This window comes from Giraffa tippelskirchi, chromosome 1 (assembly GCF_054371585.1).
Source record: "Giraffa tippelskirchi isolate mGirTip1 chromosome 1, T2T-mGirTip1v1.2.pri, whole genome shotgun sequence".
NCBI lineage: Eukaryota > Metazoa > Chordata > Mammalia > Artiodactyla > Giraffidae > Giraffa > Giraffa tippelskirchi.
In genome coordinates this window covers 201,228,628-201,237,068 of record NC_137275.1, presented here as the reverse complement: position 1 = coordinate 201,237,068, position 8,441 = coordinate 201,228,628, and positions in this window count along the sequence as shown.

The following is an 8,441-nucleotide window of genomic DNA, read 5'->3' as shown; positions in this document are numbered from 1 at the left end:
CCATATTGTAAAGACCTTTGGAATTACACTGAGCCCACTTGGATAATCCAGGAAAATTTCACCTCAAGAGCCTCAACTCCGCTATATCTGGAAAGTCTCTTTTGCCATGTAAGCTAACGTAATCACAGGTTCTGGAGATTAGGACAAGGATATTTTTGTAAGTAATTATTCTGCATACCATGCACTGGAAGAATGTTGCCCAATTGTGCTGCCGGACCACAGAGCAGGCAGCCCCTAGCTGGCTGCTGAAGGCTGAGTTGTTATTTTAGTCACTAAATCATGTCCAACTCCTTTATGACCCCATGGACTGTAGCCTGCCAGGCTCCTCTTTCCATGGGATTCTCCAGACAAGAATACTGGAGTGGGTTGCCCTGTCCTTCTCCAGGGGATCTTCCTGACCCAGGGACTGAACCCGCATCTCCTGCATAGGCAGGTGGATTCTTTACTCTTGAGCCACATGGGAAGCCCGAAGGCTGCCTTTGGACTGGTTTAAGAGGACATTGTAAGAACAGGGACCCTGGAGGACAAGGGACAGATGGTATCTGTTGTAGAACTGCTATGTCAGGAGCTATGCTTGGGGCGTTATGCCCCTTTCTTTTTTCATCCTCCGGACACCTGCATGAGATTCTCTTTTTGGAAGAGAAAAGTAAGTCACCTTCCAGTATTGAATCTAGGCCCATGAGATTCACAAACTTGTGTTATTTTTTATAATACCATAGTAATAAATAGCACTGAGGTGGCAAGTGGTGTTGGTCTTACACATGGGTTAATTCTCATATATGAGAATTAAGAGAAAAAGGGAAAAAAGTAACAATATTGTGGGCCATGCAGAGCACTGTCACAAGCCCTGTTGTCAGTGCTCATGAAAATCTGATTGGTGAGCACCATCACAGGCCCTGGTCTGGATGAGAAGCTCAGGGATATTGAGAAATGAGCAGATCTGGAAGGTGAGGGCCTGGGTTCAGGTCTATCTAGTTGGCTGAGACTGGGTCATGAGGAGTTTCTATTTCATGCCAAGGACTTAGGACTTCATTTTGGGCACTGCAATGAGATGTCATTGCTACTCCAATGCTCGGCTATGCATTTGAGAGAAATAAAAAGAGAATCCAAATCAGTGGAGTAGACTGGAGTGGGATGGGAAGGCTGGAAGGCCCTGGCAGTGGCTACATTCTGCATACACGTGTGATGGTGGGGTTGGAAAGAGGGCCTGGTGTCAAGTGGACAGGGAGGGGTGGGAACAGTCATCTGGAAGGATGCTAATGTTCTTGCCTTAATGGCCATGAGAGTGAATGCTAGAGAACATGTTCTTTTTACTTTAAGGATGATATTCCTAGTTAATTTTTTTCAAGGTTATAGAGGAGTAAAAGACAAAAAGCAAAAGTCCTTGCCTTCTGTTTCTCTCCAGTTCCACAGTTAAACTCTCCAGATGTAGCCTCTATTAAAATAGTTTCATCTCAGAAATTTTTCTCTGAAAAACAAAGATTTTGGGGGCAGAGAAGAGAGGAAGTTTAGCTTGGACTCTTGAGTCTGAAGTGCTGTTGGACATCCAGGGAGAGGATACGGGAGGCAATGGAGAAAAGGGGTCTAGAGTTTAATAGACAGGTATGGACAGAAAAGACTCATAATATAGCCTTAGAAAATTCATTTTCTGGACACAGGTCATGCTAGAAACTACCATTATAATGATTTTTCCTGGATATTAATATTATAAGCACTTTTTTTTTTCTCCAAGCACCAATAGTACCATGGGTGAACACTTCCTTTTTCAGTAACTTACTTGCACATGTCATGGTAGTAAATCTCTTCTGCTTGAAATGTTTTAGTTTAAGAATGCTACTGTCTGGCTTTGTTAAGGGGGCTATCCACCCTAGCTATTTGGGTAGTCATCTTTATGATCTCAGTGTGCAGGGAATTAGCTCTGACTCCCAGAAAGATTTTAGTTGAGTAAATGTCATCACTGGGCATAATTTCTGCCCTCTTAGCCTCAAAAACATTATTAAAAAGAAATCAAGGCTGAGTTTGATTTTCTATAATGTGAACCAGTTTGTTTCAAACTAACCCTCACAACCAAGAACAACTAGAAAACTGGACAAAATCCAAAGTCACATCTTTTGACAGCATTGTAGAGAAAAGGAAGTGCAGTTAGGGGAACCCAACATCTGGCACATTTTCTCCCCAAGATATTTGCTGGAAATAAATACTGCTGCTGCAAAGGCTGAGAAACTCAGTGAGACTGTTGGTGGTTCCATGGGCCTGGGGGGGCAACAACTGTCATTCAAAGTTGGTCAAGGAGGGGAGGCCTGTCTAGCACCCAGAATCTTAGCTTGGTCCTTGATGGCTTACACCCCAGGAGAAAGGGAAAATAGGAAGCAAATCAGCTCTCAAAAGAACAAAAGCCAGCTTTCAGTTACCTTAGTCTTTTGTTCAAATAAGGTGGTCTGTCCCTTACGTACTGCCTGCCAAAGTAAGAGTAAATCCTCTCTGCATGAGAAGGAATCCAAAGTCTCAAATTATCTCCTTTATTTTTAAACCACAGATAACTGGCACTCAACCAACTATAGGCAGGCATTTAAAAGGACAATAATTAACCAAAAATTGAAAGAAGCAAAATAAGACTGAAGATGGTCCTGCAGATGTCCCAGATACTAGGATTATCAAACATGGACTTTAAAATAATTGTTTCATATTTCATGTCTGTAGTACATCCAGTAAGAATACAGAGGGTTTTTTTTTGTTTGTTTCCAGAGAACTGGAAACTATTAAAAACAATCAAATGGAAATTCTAGAATTGAAAACTATGATAACTGAAACTGAGAACTCAATGGATGACTTGTACTTCTGTCCATGAAAGATTAAATGCTACGGGAATTGCCCTCTGGCCATAAAAATTAGAAAACTAGATATAATATCTGAAACAATAGTTTTCAGACATTGGAAATCAGGTAGCATAGGACTGAGAAACTGAAAGGAAGCAAATGACATGAGCCCTATAATTGTCCCAACTTGCTGCCTGGAGTCACCTTCCAAAGAGCAATGCAAGAGAGGACAGGAAAACCCAACAATATGCAGAAGTATTGCTGAGTTCAAGAAACAGATATTGGGTTCTGGGGAAGTTGAAAGGTTAGAAATTTACAGACAGAATTTAGAAAAAGATTGTATTATAGAGTTCCAGACATCTGCAGAAGGATCCTGTTGAAGCTTTATTAGAGCATTTGTGCATATTTGCACCAAGGAAAGAAATCCCCCAAAGCAAGACAGAACAATTCTAGGTGTTTAGGTAAGAGTGGGAATAGTCTGTGTTCCCGCAGACCTCCTAATAATGCCTGCGGGATTGAGTAGCATGTGCACAAGGACCAAGCCTAGTAGTAGGGCTAAATTTTCCCCAGAATAAGAGCTACTCTGAGACCCCTATAAGTTTTAAAATTAAACCTCAAAATGATCAAATTGATCTGAAAGTAACTGCTACCAGAACAATACCCTTTAAAATAATGTGACAGTATCCAGCAGGGCTTCCCTCGTGGCTCAGTGGCAAAGAATCCACCTGCCAATGTAGGAAACACAGATTCAATCCCTGGATCAGGAAGATTCCCTGGAGAAGGAAATGGCAACCCACCCCAGTATTCTTGTCTGGGAAATATCATGGACAGAGGACCCTGGCAGGCTACAGTCCATGGGGCGGCAAAGAACTGGACACGACTTAGCAATTAGATGACATCAACAACGAACAGTATCTAGCATGAAAGAACACTGTAAAATTCACAATATGGACTATTCAAACACAAGTTACCAGGCAGGCAGAGAAGCAAGAAAACATGACCCATGGCCAGGAGAAAAATTACTCAACAGAAACAGACTGAATACAAGGTGTTTGGCTCCTTAGACAGTTTATTCCTAAGTATTTTATTGTTTTTGTTGTGATGGTAAATGGAATTGTTCCCTTAATTTTTCTTTCTGCTCTTTCATTGTTAGTGTATAGGTATGCAAGAGATTTCTATGCATTAATTTTGTATCCTGCAACTTTGCTGAATTCATTGATTAGCTACAGTAGTTTTCTGGTGGCATCTCTAGCATTTTCTATATATAGTATCATGTCATCTGCAAACAGTGACAGTTTTATTTCTTCTTTTCCAATTTGTGTTCCTTTATTTCTTTTTCTTCTCTGATTGTTGTGGCTAGAACTTCTAAAACTATGTTGAATAAGAGTTGCCAGAGTGGACATCCTAGTCTTGTTCCTGATTTTAGGTGAAACACTGTCAGTTTTTCACCACTGAAAATGATGTTTGCTCTGGATTTATAGTATATGGCCTTTAGCTAACACCTTTCCCTCTCAAACTCTTCCCAAAAATGAAAGAGGGAGGAATACTCCCAAATTTGTTCTATGAGGCCATAATCACCCTAATACCAAAACCAGACAAATACATCACACACAAAAAGAAAATTACACACCAGTATCACGATGAATACAGAGGCAAAAATCCTCAACAAAATACTAGCAAACAGAATCCAACAACACATTAAAAGGATCATATACCATGATCAAGCGGGATTTATCACAGGAATGTAAGGATTTCTTAGTATATGCAAATCAATCAATGTGATATAACATATTAACAAATTAAAGAATGAAAACCATATGATCATCTCAACAGATGCAGAAAAAGCTTTTGACAAAATTCAACACTCATTTATGATAAAAACTATCCAGAAAGTAAGGCATAGAGGTAAACTACCTCAACATGATAAAGACACTGTTGGTGGGAATGTGAACTGATACAGCCACTATGGAAAGCAGCATGGAAGTTCCTTAAATAACTGAACAGGTAACTACCATATGACCCAGCAATCCCACTACTGGGCATATATCTTGAGAAAACCATAATTCAAAAGGACACATATACCCCAGTGTTCATTGCAGCACTATTTGCAATAGCCAGGATGTGGAAACAACCTAAACGTCCAATGACAGATGAATGGATAAAGAAGATGTGGTACATACATACAGTGGAATATTACTCAGCCACTAAAAGGAATGAAATAGAGTCATTTGTAGAGATGTGAGGGGACCTAGAATCTGTCATACAGACTGAAGGAAGTCAGAAAGAGAAAAACAAACATTCCATATTAACAAATAAATGTAGGATATAGAAAAATGGTACAGACGAACCTATCTCCAAGGCAAGGATAGAGATGCAGCCATAGAGAATGGACATGTGGACACAGCAGGGAAAGTGGAGGGGGTGGGACAAATTGGGAGATTAGGACTGACATATGTACACTATCATGTGTAAAATAAATAACTAATGGGAACCCACTATAAAGCACAGGAAGCTCAATCTGATGTTCTGTGATGGCGTAGATGGTTGGGATTGGGGATGTGGAAGAGAGGTCCAAAAGGGAAGGGATATATGTATGCATATGGCTGATTTACTTCACTGTACAGCAGAAACTAACACAACTGCTGCTGCTGCTAAATCGCTTCAGTCGTGTCCGACTCTGTGCGACCCCATAGATGGCAGCCCATCAGGCTCCGCCTTCCCTAGGATTCTCCAGGCAAGAACACTGGAGTGGGTTGCCATTTCCTTCTCCAATGCATGAAAGGGAAAAGTGAAAGTGAAGTCACTCAGTCGTGTCCGACTCTTCGCGACCCCATGGACTGCAGCCTACCAGGCTCCTCCGTCCATGGGATATAAAGCAATTATATTCCCATAAAAAAATAAAACTCAAAAAAAGAAAAAGAAACAGACTGAGAAATGACAGAGATAATGGAGTTAATAGATAAAGATAGTAAAACAACTATAAATCTTATAACTATGTTCAAGGCAATAAAGAAAAATGTAACATAATGAGGAAAAAATAAAAGATATAAAACAGCCCCAAGTACATTTCAAGATGTATGTAAGTCAAATCATTATTCTGTATATCTTAAATGTATATAGTGATGTATATCAGTAAAACTAGAAGAGTAAAAAAAGATCCAAGTAGAAGTTACAGAGATTAAAAATATGATACTGAAATGAAAAATAAACTAGATGGAATTAAAAGCAAACTAGATTCTGCAGAAGAACAAATCAGTGAACTTGTACCTGTAGCAATAGAAACTATTCAAAATAAAGCACATAGAGAAAAAACAAGAATGACAAAAAAAAGAACAGAACTTTACTGAGTTGTGTTGCAGTACTGAGTAGTCTAACAGATTTGTAATTGGAGTACTTGAAGCAGAGAAAAGGAAGAAAAATATTTAGAAAAATGATACTTGAACACTTCCAAATTTGAGAAAAACAGGAAACCCAAATATCCATGAAGCTTAACAAACTCCAAATAGAAGAAACATAAAGAAAGTCACACTAAGGTACATCATTATCAAATTGTTAAAAGCTAGTGATAAAAAGAGAATCTTATAAAGTGGCTAGAGAAAAAAAGGCATATTACAAGAGCAAAGTAAGAATGACAATAAATTTTTATTCAGAAACTGCGCAGTTCAGAAGATAATAAAACAGCATTTTTAAGTACTGAAACAAAATGTCAACCCAGAATTCCATACTCAGTGAAAATATCTTTCAAAAAAGAAACAAAAGCTGAGATAATTTATTGCTAGCAGATTTGTACTACAAGAAATGTTAAAGGAATTGTTTCAAGAATAAAGAAACAGATGCCAGGCAAAAACTGTTTCTTCGCAAGAGAAATGAAGAGTATCAAAAATGGCAAATATGTGAATAAATTTGGAACACATTTTCCAATTTAAAAAGCTTTTTAAAATGAGTGCTGTTTAAAGCAAAAAGCGACAATGTATTTTGGAGTTTATAACATGTAGCATTAAAATGTCTGATAACAATAGCACAGAATATTGAGTAGGAGGAAGGAAATACAAGTTTACTGCTGTAAGGTTTACATATTATATATGAAAAATGTTGTTATTTGAATATAGACTGTGATCAGTGTAAACCCTAGAGTAAATCAATAAATAAATGTGATTTATCTAATAAGACATGGAGACAAAATGAAATCATAAGTATTCATCTTAAATGAAGGTATGGAAAGAAGCAAAAAAGCAACAAAGAGCAAATAAAACAATCAGTATGGTGGATGCAAATGCAGCCATATATATAATTACATTAAATGTGAATGGTTTAAACACTCATGTCAAAAGGCAGAGATAGATACAAAAACAAGACTCAATTATGCATTGTATATAAGAAATTCACTTAAATATAAAAACATAGATAGGCTCCTAGCCACAGAAACTAGGCAAGAAAATTGAAGACATCTAATTGGAAATGAAGAAATAAAACTGTCACCATTTGCAAATAACATATACAGTAAACCCTAAAGGCTCCACCCAAAAATGATTAGAACTAATAAATAAATTCAGTAAGATTGCAAGATACAAAATCAACATGCAGAAATCTGTTGCTTTTTATGCACTAATAATGAACTAACGGAAAGAGAAATGAAGGAAAAAACCCATTCATGATTTGCATGAAAAAGAATAAAATACACAGGAATAAATTTAACCAAAGAGGTGAAAAACCTGTATACTAAAAACCAAAAGGCATTAATGAAAAAAATTGAAGAAGACACAGATAAATGGAAAGATATGATGTGCTCAAGGATTGAAAGAATTAACAGTTTTCAAATGGCCACGTTACCAAGGTAACCTACAGATTCAATGCAATCCCTATCAAAATTCCAATGGCATTTTTCAGAGAAATAGAACTATCAATCCTAAAATGTATAAGGAACTACAAAAGACCAAGAAGACAAAGCTGATGTCATAATGCTTCCTGATTTCAAACTGTATTACAAAGCTATAGTAATCAAAATAGTATAGTATTGGCATAAAAACACACATAGATACACAGAATAGAATAGCAATTACAGGAGTAAATTTATGCTGTAAATATGGTCAATCAACTTATGACAAAAGATTCAAGAATATACTATAGGGAAAGGGCAGTCTCTTCAGTGGTGTTGGGAAAATAGTACAACCACCTGCAAAACGATGAAACTGGACCACTAAATCTCACACTATACACAAAATTAACTCAATGGATTAAATACTTGAATATAAGACCTGAGATCATAAAACCTTCGAAGAAAACAGACAGTATGTTCCTGGATATTGGTCTTGGTGATGACTTTTTGCATTTGACATCAAAAAGAAAAACACATACTTTAGGATCTCACTTATATGTGGAATCTAAAAAACCAAAAAACAAAATCCAGCTTATAAATACAGAGAACAGATTGGTGAGTGGCAAAAGTGGGGAGTATTGAGTGGGCAAAATGGGTGATGGTGGTCAAATGGTACAAATTTCCATTATGAAATAAATAAGTCCTGGGGATGTAATATACAGAATGGTGACTATAGTTAATACTCTATAATATATTTGAAATTTTGTAGGAGACTAGATCTTAAAAACCCTCAGGAAAAAGCTTTTTAT